Here is a 12,967-nt window from a genome sequence, read left to right as displayed (position 1 = left end):
TCCGTGGTTCTCGAACAAGTTGTCTTCCTGTAGGTTGTTGTCGCTGGACCTTGTCGGTATATTCCTAACAAATAGTTCGTCATGGTGTCTTTGTGGCTCTTGGCCGTCCTGGTATGACACATGGAGGCTTTTTTGAACTTGGCGGTGCTCGCCCGTTCTGGTCTGTCTGTGTTCCGAGCATGAGTTTGTGAGCCTGGGACCGACCCAGTCAAGCCATCTGTGAAATTTTCTTGTGAGGTATAAGAAGTGGTTTGATCCAGCCCCTGTTTCTAAATTGACGGCGCACCAGAAATAGTCTGAGGTCTCTGTTTTCTCTTAGCAGCAGAGGTATGCCCATTCACAGCTGATGTCTTGCACAAAAAGAAAAGAGAGTTCGATCTGTTCTTGGAGAACTTGTCTTCCTGTAGGTCGTCATCGTTGGCTTTGGAGTATCCTTGCTGGGTTATTCGTCACGGAGTCAGTTTTCGCTCTTGGCCGTTCCGACATTACACATGGAGATGCATTCAAGTGACGATGCCGTTGGGTTGAATGTCCTCGCGTGGTCTTGTTTAATTGCGTTCCAAGCTTGCTTCTCCTGTAAGCATTGGCTGTTGGTCGTAAAGTGGATGATAAGACGACTTATATACATACCCATCGTCTTGACGAACAAAAACGTCTTGTCATCCATTCACCCTGGTTTGGAGTTGTTAGTACTTTGTATCTCATGGGACTATCTCGGAAAGCCTATTAGAGTGCTATCAGGCCCCATCATCTCCAAGCCATCGGGCAAATGTCGTCGAGGTAAGCTGGTTCTTTCTTGGGCTTCTAAAGTTGAAGCAGACCGCTCATCACGTCTGTTTCTCGAATCCCCAATTCCTCGACAGAGTCTGCGATGCTTAAACGTAGTGATTTGCGTATCACCGCGCGTATACATGCCGGACAGTGAAGGGAGGGAAAGAGAAAGCACCTCTGGCCTAACTTCCTTGAGACGATGGTAAGATACGAACCGCGTGTAGATTGTTAGTTGTCATCACCATGAGACGAGTCCGAATGGCTGGTCCATTCTGTCGCTTCGGCTTTTCTTGAAACGGCCTGGAAGAACCGCGGCTATGTGTGTAATTTCCACCGAGCTTATTAATGTCAGAGTACTTGGAGTTGTGTGACCAACGTTCTTCATCTTTGGACTTGGGAGGTTCTTGTTGAATGACGGGTTTCAGGTCGCCTAAGAAGACTTCATCTGACCATTTTGGCCGTGTCTTCATGAAGTGAGACGCATAACCGTGAAAAGAGGCCAGGACTGTCCAAAGTGGGAACGCAATCGAGTCCATTGGGATGGAGTTTGTTGCGGCGAGACTGGCTGCAATTGAAACCAGGCTTTGGGACTCTGTACTATGAATAAAGGCTCTGGAAGATCGTTTCCGCTGCTGAGAGAACAAATCGCCTCTTTGCTCCGAATGATTAAGCTAGACTCATCATCAGGTGTTTTCGGATCCTCGGTCAATCCAAGAGTGCCTGCGTGGCGGGTTACTTTCTATGCACTCATTGAATCGTTGCTCAGTTATACACTTCCTATCGATGGGAGACGGTGGTGAGCAGAAGCAGAAGAGAGCGCTCAAGTGTCCGAGTTCAACACATTCCGCTCTGATAATGAGGGGAAGACAGACAATACCAACTTCCTGCTGAAACAAACATGGAAAAGACAGTATCCCACCAACTCGATCGTGGGAAGAATATTCCCATGGCTGCATGAAGGACTTAAATAATAATTTGACTCGGGACGTAGTAGAAGAAGGTGCGTCATTGTACTCTCAACGCCAGCACGTAGCAGCGTCGGTATGTCTTTGGATGTGGAAACGAACGAACGGGTTATGAAACTATGGTAAAGATTGTCCATCCTCTCGTCGAAACAACAATCAGCCCAACCATCTCAATGCCGGGATCAGGATGCTCAGATGGTCCAGCACAGGGGTTTGGGCACTGTCTCTGAGTTTCCTCTGACGAGCTCGTTCGTGACGAAGTCACAGTGACTTGGATTCTTCTGGAGTCTGGCGTCTATACTAACAAGAATACTTATGAATCTCAAGGAAGCTGAGCTCAAGTGTGCCCGAGAGAGGTCATCCGCCCTTAAAAAGAGTTGGGGCGATGAGTGTCTAGACATCTCCAGCGGAAAATACGACGAATTCCTGAACGAGGCCGAAGACTTTGATTCCGTCCTTAGAGAAGTGGGACATCAGCACGGGATCGCGGTGGTGTAGCCGAGCCACCATAGTCACAGACACCGAGGCCTTGGTGATCCAACGGTATCGAAGAATGCCGGAAATGATTGTCGGGTAGAGAAGTCTCTTTATCGCACCATACTTCTCTGTAGACTATCACGGCCAAAGATTCGCAAGGCGCCAGGAAAGTGTGTAGAACTAGCATGAAGGCCTTATACATCTCGAAGCCTCCAAAGCCCACGTATTCCTCGAGGAATAAGCCAACCATAGTCCCCAACAGCAACGGAGAGAGTGCACATCTCACGTATGGTAATCGACGTATTCCCGGTGAGACTCGTCCCCAGTGGTGGTAGTTGATGGTCGATTCATCAAGCCGAGAAATACGTAGACGAATTCAACTGTGGTTCGAATGTTATATGTTTCTCTGCAGATATCTAGTCACGGACAAGACCCAAGAGAATTTACTAGCCTTGTAGATCTCGCCCATAAGACCTCGTCGAGTCTTCACGACACCAAACGCAATGGATCGACGGGCTGGACGGCCATCCTGTTGATAAACTTCCAAAACGGTGCTTACGACTGACACAACGATCGCCAACCCGCGCCGCAGAAGACGCAGGTGAGCTCACCAAGCACTCTAGACCGTCGTCCTCCGCGTATTCTTGCCGAATACAATAGCCAGGACAGAGAGTACGCGAGTCGTACAGAAGAGACATGGCCGAATCCAGATCTCATCTGTCAAGATACTCTACAACTTGGGCTATGATAGACATCCAGAGTGGACAGCGTGGAGCGCCCTCGACCCAAGACCATGGGCCGCCCGCAAGAGGCCGAGATCAACAGAGTTGGGCATCCATCGGCACCTCCAAACAACACACTCTCGCCTCTCGAGTCAATCACACAGATGGGCTCGACCCATTACGACAAAAGTCCCGTCCCCATCGACGGACCCCCATGTCGCCGGCGCGGAAATCAAGCTCTCTCCTTTGCAAATGCTCCGAGCCGATCGATCAATAAAGGGGAGGAGAAAAATGACGAGTGCATAGAACATTAATCACATTGGATCTCAACCTCCAAACCGATATTCGGCTCGGAACCCAAATCACCGCCCCTTGTGCTGAACGAGCCCGGTAATTCTTTTCCTTTTCCCTCCCGGACAAGAAAATGCCCATCGATATGTGCGCCTTTGTAAGTATATCTCGATTTTAACTCTGGTGATATACCGGTACCGCAACCGTAGCATATCTCGCTTGAGTCCCACCGCAACATCAACAACAAGCAAAGCCAGCCACCGCCACGACCACAGCCCACCCCCTGAGACGGGATCCAACGGCGGCAGTCCATCTCCCTTCACATCGTTACGATCCGGGGGGTATGAAGAGAACGGTTCGGAACTTCGCAGTGCACAGAACATGTTCGTCGCCCATCAACAGATGTCGAATGAGAGAGCTGGGGGATGGCAAAGGGGAAGGGGGAAATGCGTTCCATCGAGTCCCACGTCGTTGGGCATCCATCTACGAAAATGTCCGGAACCCCATCGAGAGTCTCTCAATCATCTCTTTCCCCTTCCTCAAACCCCCATTCTGCAATGGCAAAAAGGCGTGATATAGACGGGCCATCTACGAGGTATATTTTCACGCCGCCGCGAAACCTCCAATCTCCCTCAGGTGAATGTTGCTCAACCTGCTTTTCTTTGCCCACCGTCAAATGCAAGTCCAAGCCTTGCCGTTCCTCCCCGCCTCCCTTGCCCTCCCCCCCCATGCCCCTTTTGATATTCCCCTAATCCCCCGATCTGAGCAAGGGCAGAGGTAGCTCCGCCACTTACTCTCCCCCTCTGTGTGTGTTATTAATCCCGGAGGGTAATTGAGTCTTAATAGAGTAGCGAGTAAGGCTTAACGGCACCGCACAGCGGAGCGATCAACCCCCCCCTCCCAGAGAGCCTGGCTAAGGGACGGCTACTACCTTGACGGTACCTTTCCCCCTCTACCCTTCTTCTCTGCTTCCCTTCATGAACCACCACCGCCACCATCCCCGGGAAAGCACAGCGGACACATACGCGCGCGCGCGTTGTGGTTCATAACGTGAAGCAACAAATTACGGATGTCGGGCGGACGGCTCCAGGAGGCAAGGAGACAACGTGGGAATAAGGGGAAGAGGGGGGACGAGGGTATGTGTTAGCCCAACCTCTCCCACATCTCGCCGAGCTTATTTCTAAGCTGTACTCAAGAAAGAGAGAGCACATCCCATCTCCCATGGAACGAGAGACGTTCCCGCCGTCACCAAATACGTTAGAAAAGGACGTGTGTGCGCGAGAGCCAAGGCAAGCTCGTACGGGATACATCCCGCAGCAGCAGCAGCAGCAGCAGCAGCAGCAGCAGCAGCAGAGGCGCTGCTACTCAAAAAGGGGGGCAGACAGACAGGCAGGCGGGCGGGCGGCGGGCCACTGAAAGGCGCGTGGCAACCCAGAAAAGACGCTGCGATGCCCACTACGCTTACTCTAGAAAACATCCGAAGAAGCACGGAACCGGCACTAACACAGTTCGCTACAGTACACTGTCCACATTCGTTGCAGGAATAAGGGGATTCCATGGGAAGGGAAGGAGGGGAGGGGGTGTGGCGTCTGTAAGAAGTTCAGAGTACCAGCAGCAGTAGCAGCGAGAGAATGAGGGTGGGGGGAGGGGGTGAATATGGACTTGGTTGGTTATATCAGAGTGTGGAAAATAAAGAAAGCAACGATTCGAGAGAGAAAGTCCAAGTCCTTAAACGCCCAAGATCCAAGGCCCCAAAGTGCCCGCACCACCATCACGCCCCCCTTCGAGGCAGGGAGCCAGACGTCAGTTACAGTTACGGCGGACGGGGGGGATGTCATGTAGGGACGTGGTGGATTAGCACGAGAGGACGTGATGGGGGATCATGGATAGCTGGGCCGGAGGCATGTACCGCCCGTCAAGCTCTGATCGCCGTTACGTCTGCAACCCGTATACACACCCTCTCCTCTGCGTGTAAAGAATACGACTGTACTGTACCGTACCAGCGTTCGCCGTACACACAGGCGAGAGAGAGGCTGTGGCGTGTGTAGCAGTAGCAACGATTATCCCGTTCGCCATGTTCGCCATGTTCGCCATGTTCGCCGCCGCCGCCGCCGCCGTCGCCTTCCTGTGCTTGGCTGTGTCGTAGTCGTACCGCTGAAGATGTTTGCCCGCTGCCATTGCTACCTACGTAACGTTAAAAACATAGCAAACCTGGCCATTGGCAGCTCGCCAACATCACGTCAAACAAAGAAAGGCAGATATCTCACAGAGCTATGATCACCTGTGGCCCGAGATCTCCGGACCTTACGGGCCCTGGGTGCCGCCGCGGTGATCTTCCTTTCCAGTCTTAGCCCGTAACTCTCTCTCTCCTTCTCTCTTTGCTGTACGTGGTAGCTTCCTTCTGAACATCCATCTTCCGATGGCCGGGCCCCTGTGGGCCACCTGCCCGGCGGCTCTGGGCCTCATGGATCATGGACTCGGGGAAGTCTGAACCGGATGGGGATCAAGGCCCAGGACGACACGACGACGACGACGACGGGGAGTGGAGAAAAAGGGGTCCAAGTGCCGGTGAGTTATATGTGGCAGCCGGAGAGTAAAAAGAACCCACGTTGCAATCTGCTCGTGTACCTCGTCTAATCGCCGCATTTTCCTTTGTGTTTGCTTTTTGATGAAGACAGGTGGAGCGGATCCAGAATGGACACGATGAGGATTCCGTGTATCATGGATGTGGTTAGATGTCGTGGGCGAGACGAGAGTCAAGAGAAACGGAGACGTCCGCATGTACGCGCACTTGGTCGACGACGACGAAGCAGCAAAACCTCGCGCGGTACGAGAATGTCAAACACGGAGATAACACGAATCGAAAAGCTCCCCCATCCAGCTTGGCGAGCGAGCATACCACCACCTCTAGCCCATGGCTGCCAAGTTGACAAGAATGACAAAAAAGAAGGTTTCTTGTCCTTGCGACTCTAGCTCCACTTTTGCTTCGGAAAGAATCTTGCGATTCAATACTACTCTGGCGGGCGAAGGAGGGGAAGAGGGTTTCAAGACCACCTTGCTCAGACATTCGCGCGAGTCGTCCTGACATGAGAGGTTGAGGCGTGGCCATCATAATCGTACGAAGAGCTGCTCTAGCCCTCCGGCGATGCCCCCTCCCGCCGTTCGTTCGTCATCATATCGGCTTCCTGTTGACGAAGACACCTTTGATGATGCGAGTGACGGACGGACATTGTGACGGAGGCGGGGAGGAGCATGCGGTCTGGGTCTAGAGACTGATAGACACAGGGGGCCCAACCCGATGGTAACGGCCCCGGACGACAACGGCGACGACAATTAACGCGACATCACTGTCGAGGTGGTTCCCGCGGCGGCGAAGAGGCGAATTCGATACCCTGGCAAAAACGTCTGTCACTTGCCATGGCACTCAACTTGCTTCGTAGCACGTCTGATGACATATGCGCCTCGTTTACATGGCCCGTCCCTATCGGTATCGTTTGTAGTGTCTGCGATCTCGAGGCTTTGCCTTCCCTTTCCCGCATCAACACGAGTCCCGTGACAGAGGTTTTTGTCCCGTAGCAATGACGGTCGAGGCAACGTCGTGTAGTTGCGGCCGCTGCCTTTGCAACGTCAGCTAGGGACGTGCCTGCGGAGCGTCGCATGCAAGGCTCTGTGGTGGGTAAAGGGACCAGAGTAGCATTGGTAGTAGTGGCAGCAGCTCAAGTCAGTCAGGCACAATGAAGCTCTCACGCCGGTGAATCGTCTTCCGCGTGAACTACCAGGTCCAGGAGGCGGAGGTTGCTCGCCACTGTCGCCATCAAGCCGAACTCAGCTAGCCAGAATCAAAACGTTTGCTCTCTTAGCAATTCGGTGGCAGTGAACCCGTCAACTCGAGGCGAGGAAGGGTTTTGCGTGGGCCCTGCTCGAGATTTCCGCGCCTTAATATCGATGCTATTGCAGCATCACCACTGGAGCCCACTTCCAGTTGGGTACAAGCGTACGCTGGGCAGCTCCAGTCTAACCTCTGCGTCTCCCCAGGGCCAAATGTCGGCTGTGAGCTCTCCGCTGCAGTATGTAGGGGCTCTGGAAGTTTAGCGTCGTCAGGACGGCCTTAGGCAGGGTGCCTGTCCTCGAATATCGCTCGACTTTCTGACTGACCACGCCCAGAATGTAGGACGGAGGTCGAGACAGATGGTAGGGCAGCTTGGGAGCCGTTCAAGTGGAGACGGGCATGCGCTAGGAACGCCACGATCAGAAGCAGCCGCACTTTGTTTTCGCTCTCGAACTCCACCCCCCAAGAGTTATGCAGGTTTAGTCGAGCCCAAGGTGCCCATTGGCCGAGGATATTGGTCGGAAAAACAGCAGGTGTTCAATTCGGCCCTTCCAGGCTAAATTGATGTCGTTAAGCGGGAGAGGGGGATCGCGGTGCCGGCCAAGCTCCCCATCCGTCCCCTGGCCCCTTGCCGTCGACAAGGGACGGGGGAATCTATACTCACGCCGTACGAAGGAACAAGCAACGACCGGGGCCTAGAAACAAAAGACTCTTTCGAGCTCTCCAAAAGACCAATCTCATCTCGGAATCGAGCAAAACGAGATGATGCTAGCGGGATGAAGGGGGGCCCGGAGGATGGGCATTGTGGGTTGTGATGTTCGCGTTGCGGGGTACAGATTTTTGACATGGACCCATTGGAAGAAACAAATCGCTTATTTGTTTCTCAATTTGGAAGAGGAAGCAGTTACCGACGGCAGCGACTTTGCCCGTGCCTGTGCTCCGAGATGCATCTTTGATCGCTTGTTCGAAGAACTCCATCGGTTCATATCCGCCTTCTCGTCGACGTTCGGGATTGCTACTCTCTTACGCGTCAATATTGTCGCGGGTCTGTCCTCCTTTGCGAAAACCACGGAGATTGAAGGTATCCAGCCAGGGGAGAACGGGAGCCGAAGATTTCCCAATGACAATCACGGTGCCTGCGTGAACAAAACAATAGCTCAAGAGGGGTTCGCCAAAAGATAGGGCTGCATCGCCACACATGGACAGCGATTGAAAATTGCATTTGTTTCTATGTCAGGAAACAAGGACATTGCGACCGTCTTCGGCCGAGTTTCCTGTTCATGCCTCGAGCCCTGTTGTGCGGACGACGTACGGCGGTAGGTAATCTCGGGTGATACTGCAGCATCGATGGTCGTCATTTTCCGAGGCTGGGAACTCCACCGTTTTTCACGCCGCATTAGTGGCTGAGAGGCACGGCACGGCACATTCGCTTCGTGGCGGACGTCGTCGACGCCATGATGCCGCCGCCGATTCGTCTCGTTGGGCTTCATGCAGCGACTGGTAACTTCTCAGATTCCTCTTGCGAGAGCCAGATCGACACATGAGGTCATCCTTGGGTGACCTCAAATGGTCTGGACTCGGTGGCAGGGTTCAACCCTCCCCGGCAGATGGAGGGAAATCAGCACAACCATTTTAACAAGCGCGCCAGTGCTAAACCCCTGCAGGCATTTGAAGAGTATCCCGTGGTCGTCCGGCCAAACATCATCGTTGACTTTCGGAACACAAGGCCGATTTGGCATACCAATCGGCAGGACGGTTGTACGAATAGCGAATGCTTGACCGACCTTCTGTACGTTCGATCGGTCGCTGACAGGAGTCATCGGCTGCCGTTATGCAGTGCTGCGCTCAGGCCCGCTCCATGTGCTATGAGCGCATCGGCGCCAAGCCTAGACTGAGAGCCGGCTCGCGCGCCACGAGATCGCTTCTGCCATTCGCCTCAGATGTATGCCTCACGTATCGCCTCGGTTCGATGGTGGCTTGCTTGGTCCGTCCTAGCAGGCCGTTTCCTGTTGCCCAGCAGACGTCGAAGGCCTCATCAGCGACCTCCTGTGCCATTATCCCGATATTTGACCCGGGATGAACAGTGTGCTCGGCGCGTCAAAGGAAACAGGGCTGGCCATGCTGTGCTTCTCAAAGGATGTCCCCTTCGCGCCTGTCGAGTTCGTCTAATGATGTGCGGGCAGGCAGCTCGGGTACTGCATGCAGACCCTCGGCAAGCAGTCCCTTGAGAGAGAAAAAAACAGACGCTCAACCTCACAAGCGACTGTCGCTGAAGTAAACTTTCCCGACGAGCCCACACGTGCTGCGGCTTGCGCCCGTCAGTGCGCCTACGACGGCTGACCTGCGCGTCTGCGAGTCAACGGCGCTGTCAACTCGAGGTAAGGGGCTGCTGCTACTTGCCGGGGCGATCAGCGCCAGGGCCGCCGCGGCCATGCTGAGTCAACAATGACAACCATCGCCCATCGGCCCATTACTTGAAGATTGAGCATGGGTCGTGCCGGACATGGCCAGGGGGGAGGGGATGGAAATACAATTCGACTTTGAATCCGCCGACCAATCCAGCAGGGTTGCCGACAAAGGACAGAGGAGCGGCAACGTCTTTTCGGGTGTCGAGAGGGCGTGATTCTCGGGAAATGGGAAAAGAAAGAATGCGTTTCTTAATCGAGCAGCAGTTTCTTGACGAGCACGGGGATCACCGTCCCAAAGGAGCCTGCTGTGCCGGAAACTTGCCTGAAAAGAGCTTAGATGCTGGTGGAGGCTAGATTAATTCGTCCACAGCCGGAGAGATGTGGATGGCTGGACAGGGGGCGGCCCTCTTCGGTAAGGACGGTTTGCGACCATGACAGGGTCCCGACGAGATGCTTGGCTCAAGAGAATCGGGGAGTCTTGCGCCATTCTCGTGTTCCGTCCCCATTGTCCCCTGAGTCCCCTGAATTTGTTTCTTGCTTGTTTGGGTGGGAACCCGGCGATGTGGCGTGTACGTCGTCTAGCGGTGGCACCCAGAGCCGACTGCCGCGAGCCACACGTCGTCCCCTTGAAGCTCTCATTTCCTCCCCCGCTGTGTCTCTCTGTGTGCCCTCTGTAGATCCATCAGGATCCCATGCCGTGGCTTGTTGTTGTTGGTTGTTGTCGTCTCCAGGCTCCATGTCGTTGGAGCGACCCAGCTCGGAGAATTGATGGCCTTGGGATTCTTGACGCGTTGGGTTGCAACACAAAATCCATAATACAGAGAGCCGATCGCTTGGGTCCAACTTCCTGTGCCTCGTGGCGGCGCAAAATGTTTCAATACCCAGTGCAGGACAGGTCTGAGCGCCGTGAACAGTCCAACAGCTAGCTAGTCATGTTTCCACCCGAGGCCATCTGTTGCGAGAAGATGGCTCACAGTTATGTTAGTGCCGTGCCAGTTGTGAATGCGCAAAGTAATGAAAGCACGTTTTGTTCAATTGACCACTAGTGCAATCTGCAGGAGTTGTGATTGTGTCGATATGGCTCGCGGAAGCAGGTTGCGTTGCCAGGGGGTCCGGTGGTTCTGGAGGGGTATATTAGCGAGCACATATACGCGTTAGACGACCGGACTATGGCCATGGGTTGCAAGAGCGATAATCTCGGCCTGTAATCCACAAACAAGAGCTGCACGCTGTTGTTTCCCAGAAACATCGACCCCTTGTGTGTAAAAATAACAAAAACCTGGCGTCTGGTTCGCGAACTGCAGTCCCAAACGGTGATTGACCCCTTAACTGCAGGTGACGATTCAGAAGTCGGCCTCGACCGAGCGGCTGATCAAGGCGGTTGACGATATGGCTGTTTATCTGATGTAAGTTCGTGTTTCCCATGCCTACACAGCCCAGTCGAGCCCTGTCAAGTGTTTCGATCTCGAAACACAGACCAACACCAAATCAGTACTTGATCGGGGAGTGTTGAAACAGTCTCCCAGTGAGTGCCGCTCTGCCCCCCGTCCAACGGCCTTCTCCACCGTCAAAGATGACGAGAATTCTGGGCGACGGTCGGCAGAGGGTCGAAAGGTCCCTTGGGAAGCCAATCAGATGTGCGTCAAACCACCAAAAGGTCCAAGGCGTGACAGGGCCCGTGAGGTGAGGGCTGTTAGGGGCTCCAGTGTGGACCGGCAGGGACGGGGGCTGGTTCGACAGACAAGCGGCAAGCCCATCTGCACAAGGAATCCGCGTCGACGAGAGGCGTGACGGGTCCCGTGCCCGCGCGATCTCACAGAAAATTCGCCGTGAACCCCCCCCCCCCTTGGCCCCCCGGACGGTTACATCCAGCAAGGGATGCTTCCGCAGCGAACGTTGGTCTGTGACGAAGTCTGCGACTACAACGGGGAAGCTCTTTAGTTGAAGCGCGTCACAAGAATAGCGTGCAATCGTACCAGTTCCAGAACGAGGCCCGTGGAGAGTACGTGAAGCCGCCCTAAGGTTGGCCAAGTCTGGGAAGAGGCGGTCTTGGAGGCCCTCGGAATCAGGGAAGAGGCGAGAAAAAACAGAGGTCCAGAGGCAGCTTCTGCAGACCGCAAACCCTGAATTGTGAAGATGGGCGGCTGGATAGTTGGTTGGCAGCGGTAATTTAGGGTAGCGTTCGCAAGGTTCCTCAAGGTAAGGTAGGTAGGTACTCGTAGTTGGTAGTGCAGAGTTCGGTGGTGTATCCCTAGGCGCTCCCGTAGTGGCGGTACTCGAGCAACTGTGATCGACCTTGTAGCCGCGCTGCCGGGGACTGCCAGTCAAGGACGTATCCAAGAGAGGGGACTCGTACGACTGTCATTTAGCGGGAGCCCGATGGAGTGTTCCGTAGGAGGAGCTCGGCATGTCGAAAGTTGAACATGGCCGTCGTCATGGCTTGTCCGGTGGGCGATTCGGTAGCGGAGTTTCGAGAGGTGTTTTCCCCTTCCGGACCGGTGTGGTGCCCCGGTGCAAGGTAGTTGATTAAAGGCGCACGCACGTTTCTTCGACTTGCAGCTCGATATCCCACCGGATGTACAGTGTATTTTGGCAGCTGCTCAATGCTCGCTAAATGGAATGAATGACCGATGGCCGACGGAGCCGTCGTCTATTTTGGCAGCCGGGCAGCCCGCGAAACCCCCCGGTGAAAGGACTTTGAGCGTCTTGTCTGGCCCGTGTGCCCCCCACAGAGGGAGGAGGTGTTGACCGAGTGCAGGATTCGTACAGAAGGTCCGTAGAAGCCAGTAGGCCGTCTGGGAGGTAAGGTAGGTAGGTAGGTCAGGTAGGTGCAGTCTGTCGGTCTGGTCTGTGGAAACTTTGAAGGTGAGGTGGTCTGAAGTTGACGTGGTTCCCGTGTCGTACTAGTTGATAGTGCGTCTCTTAGCGCTGTCACTTGCATACGTAGTCTAACGGCTTGGATTGCCAGTGCAGAGAGGGCAGCCTGAGCAGTGTCCACACAGACTGACACCTGCTGTCAGGTACTGTCACCCGTCGTGGCGCGCGTGAGGCAGGAGCTTGTCATTTCGCTCGTGCGCCGGGGGCCCAAGTCGAATGGTTGAGATAACGACGAGCTTGTTGGATGGGAACGGGTAGGCAAATTGAGGCGAAAAAAAGAAGAATGGCGTCCCGCAAGGATGGAGAATGAAGAGACCAGAGCGCGTGGGAGGCAGTCTGTCCCCCCCGACACGGGATGAGGGAGGGCGTTGCCGCGGCAAAGCAAGCAAGCCATCAATAAAGCTTCCTTAAGGTTTGTGTAAGGCAAGCACTAGTCAAGCATGGGACGGCAAGGTAAGACGATGTGTCTCTAAGGCATGCCATGGTGAGATGATGTGAGCGAGTTAAGGTAAGCTAGACTATAGAGTTGCTTGGCTACGTTTTGTCACCCAGGCCTGGACTCGCAGGACTGGCTGGCAGGAGGGACTGATGAGATGGATGAGATAGCAAGAGGTATCCGTAGGTAGG

This window comes from Colletotrichum gloeosporioides (genome assembly GCF_011800055.1).
Source record: "Colletotrichum gloeosporioides strain Lc1 chromosome Unknown consensus_7, whole genome shotgun sequence".
In the NCBI taxonomy this organism is placed as follows: Eukaryota; Fungi; Ascomycota; class Sordariomycetes; order Glomerellales; family Glomerellaceae; genus Colletotrichum; species Colletotrichum gloeosporioides.
This window is presented reverse-complemented; position numbering follows the sequence as displayed.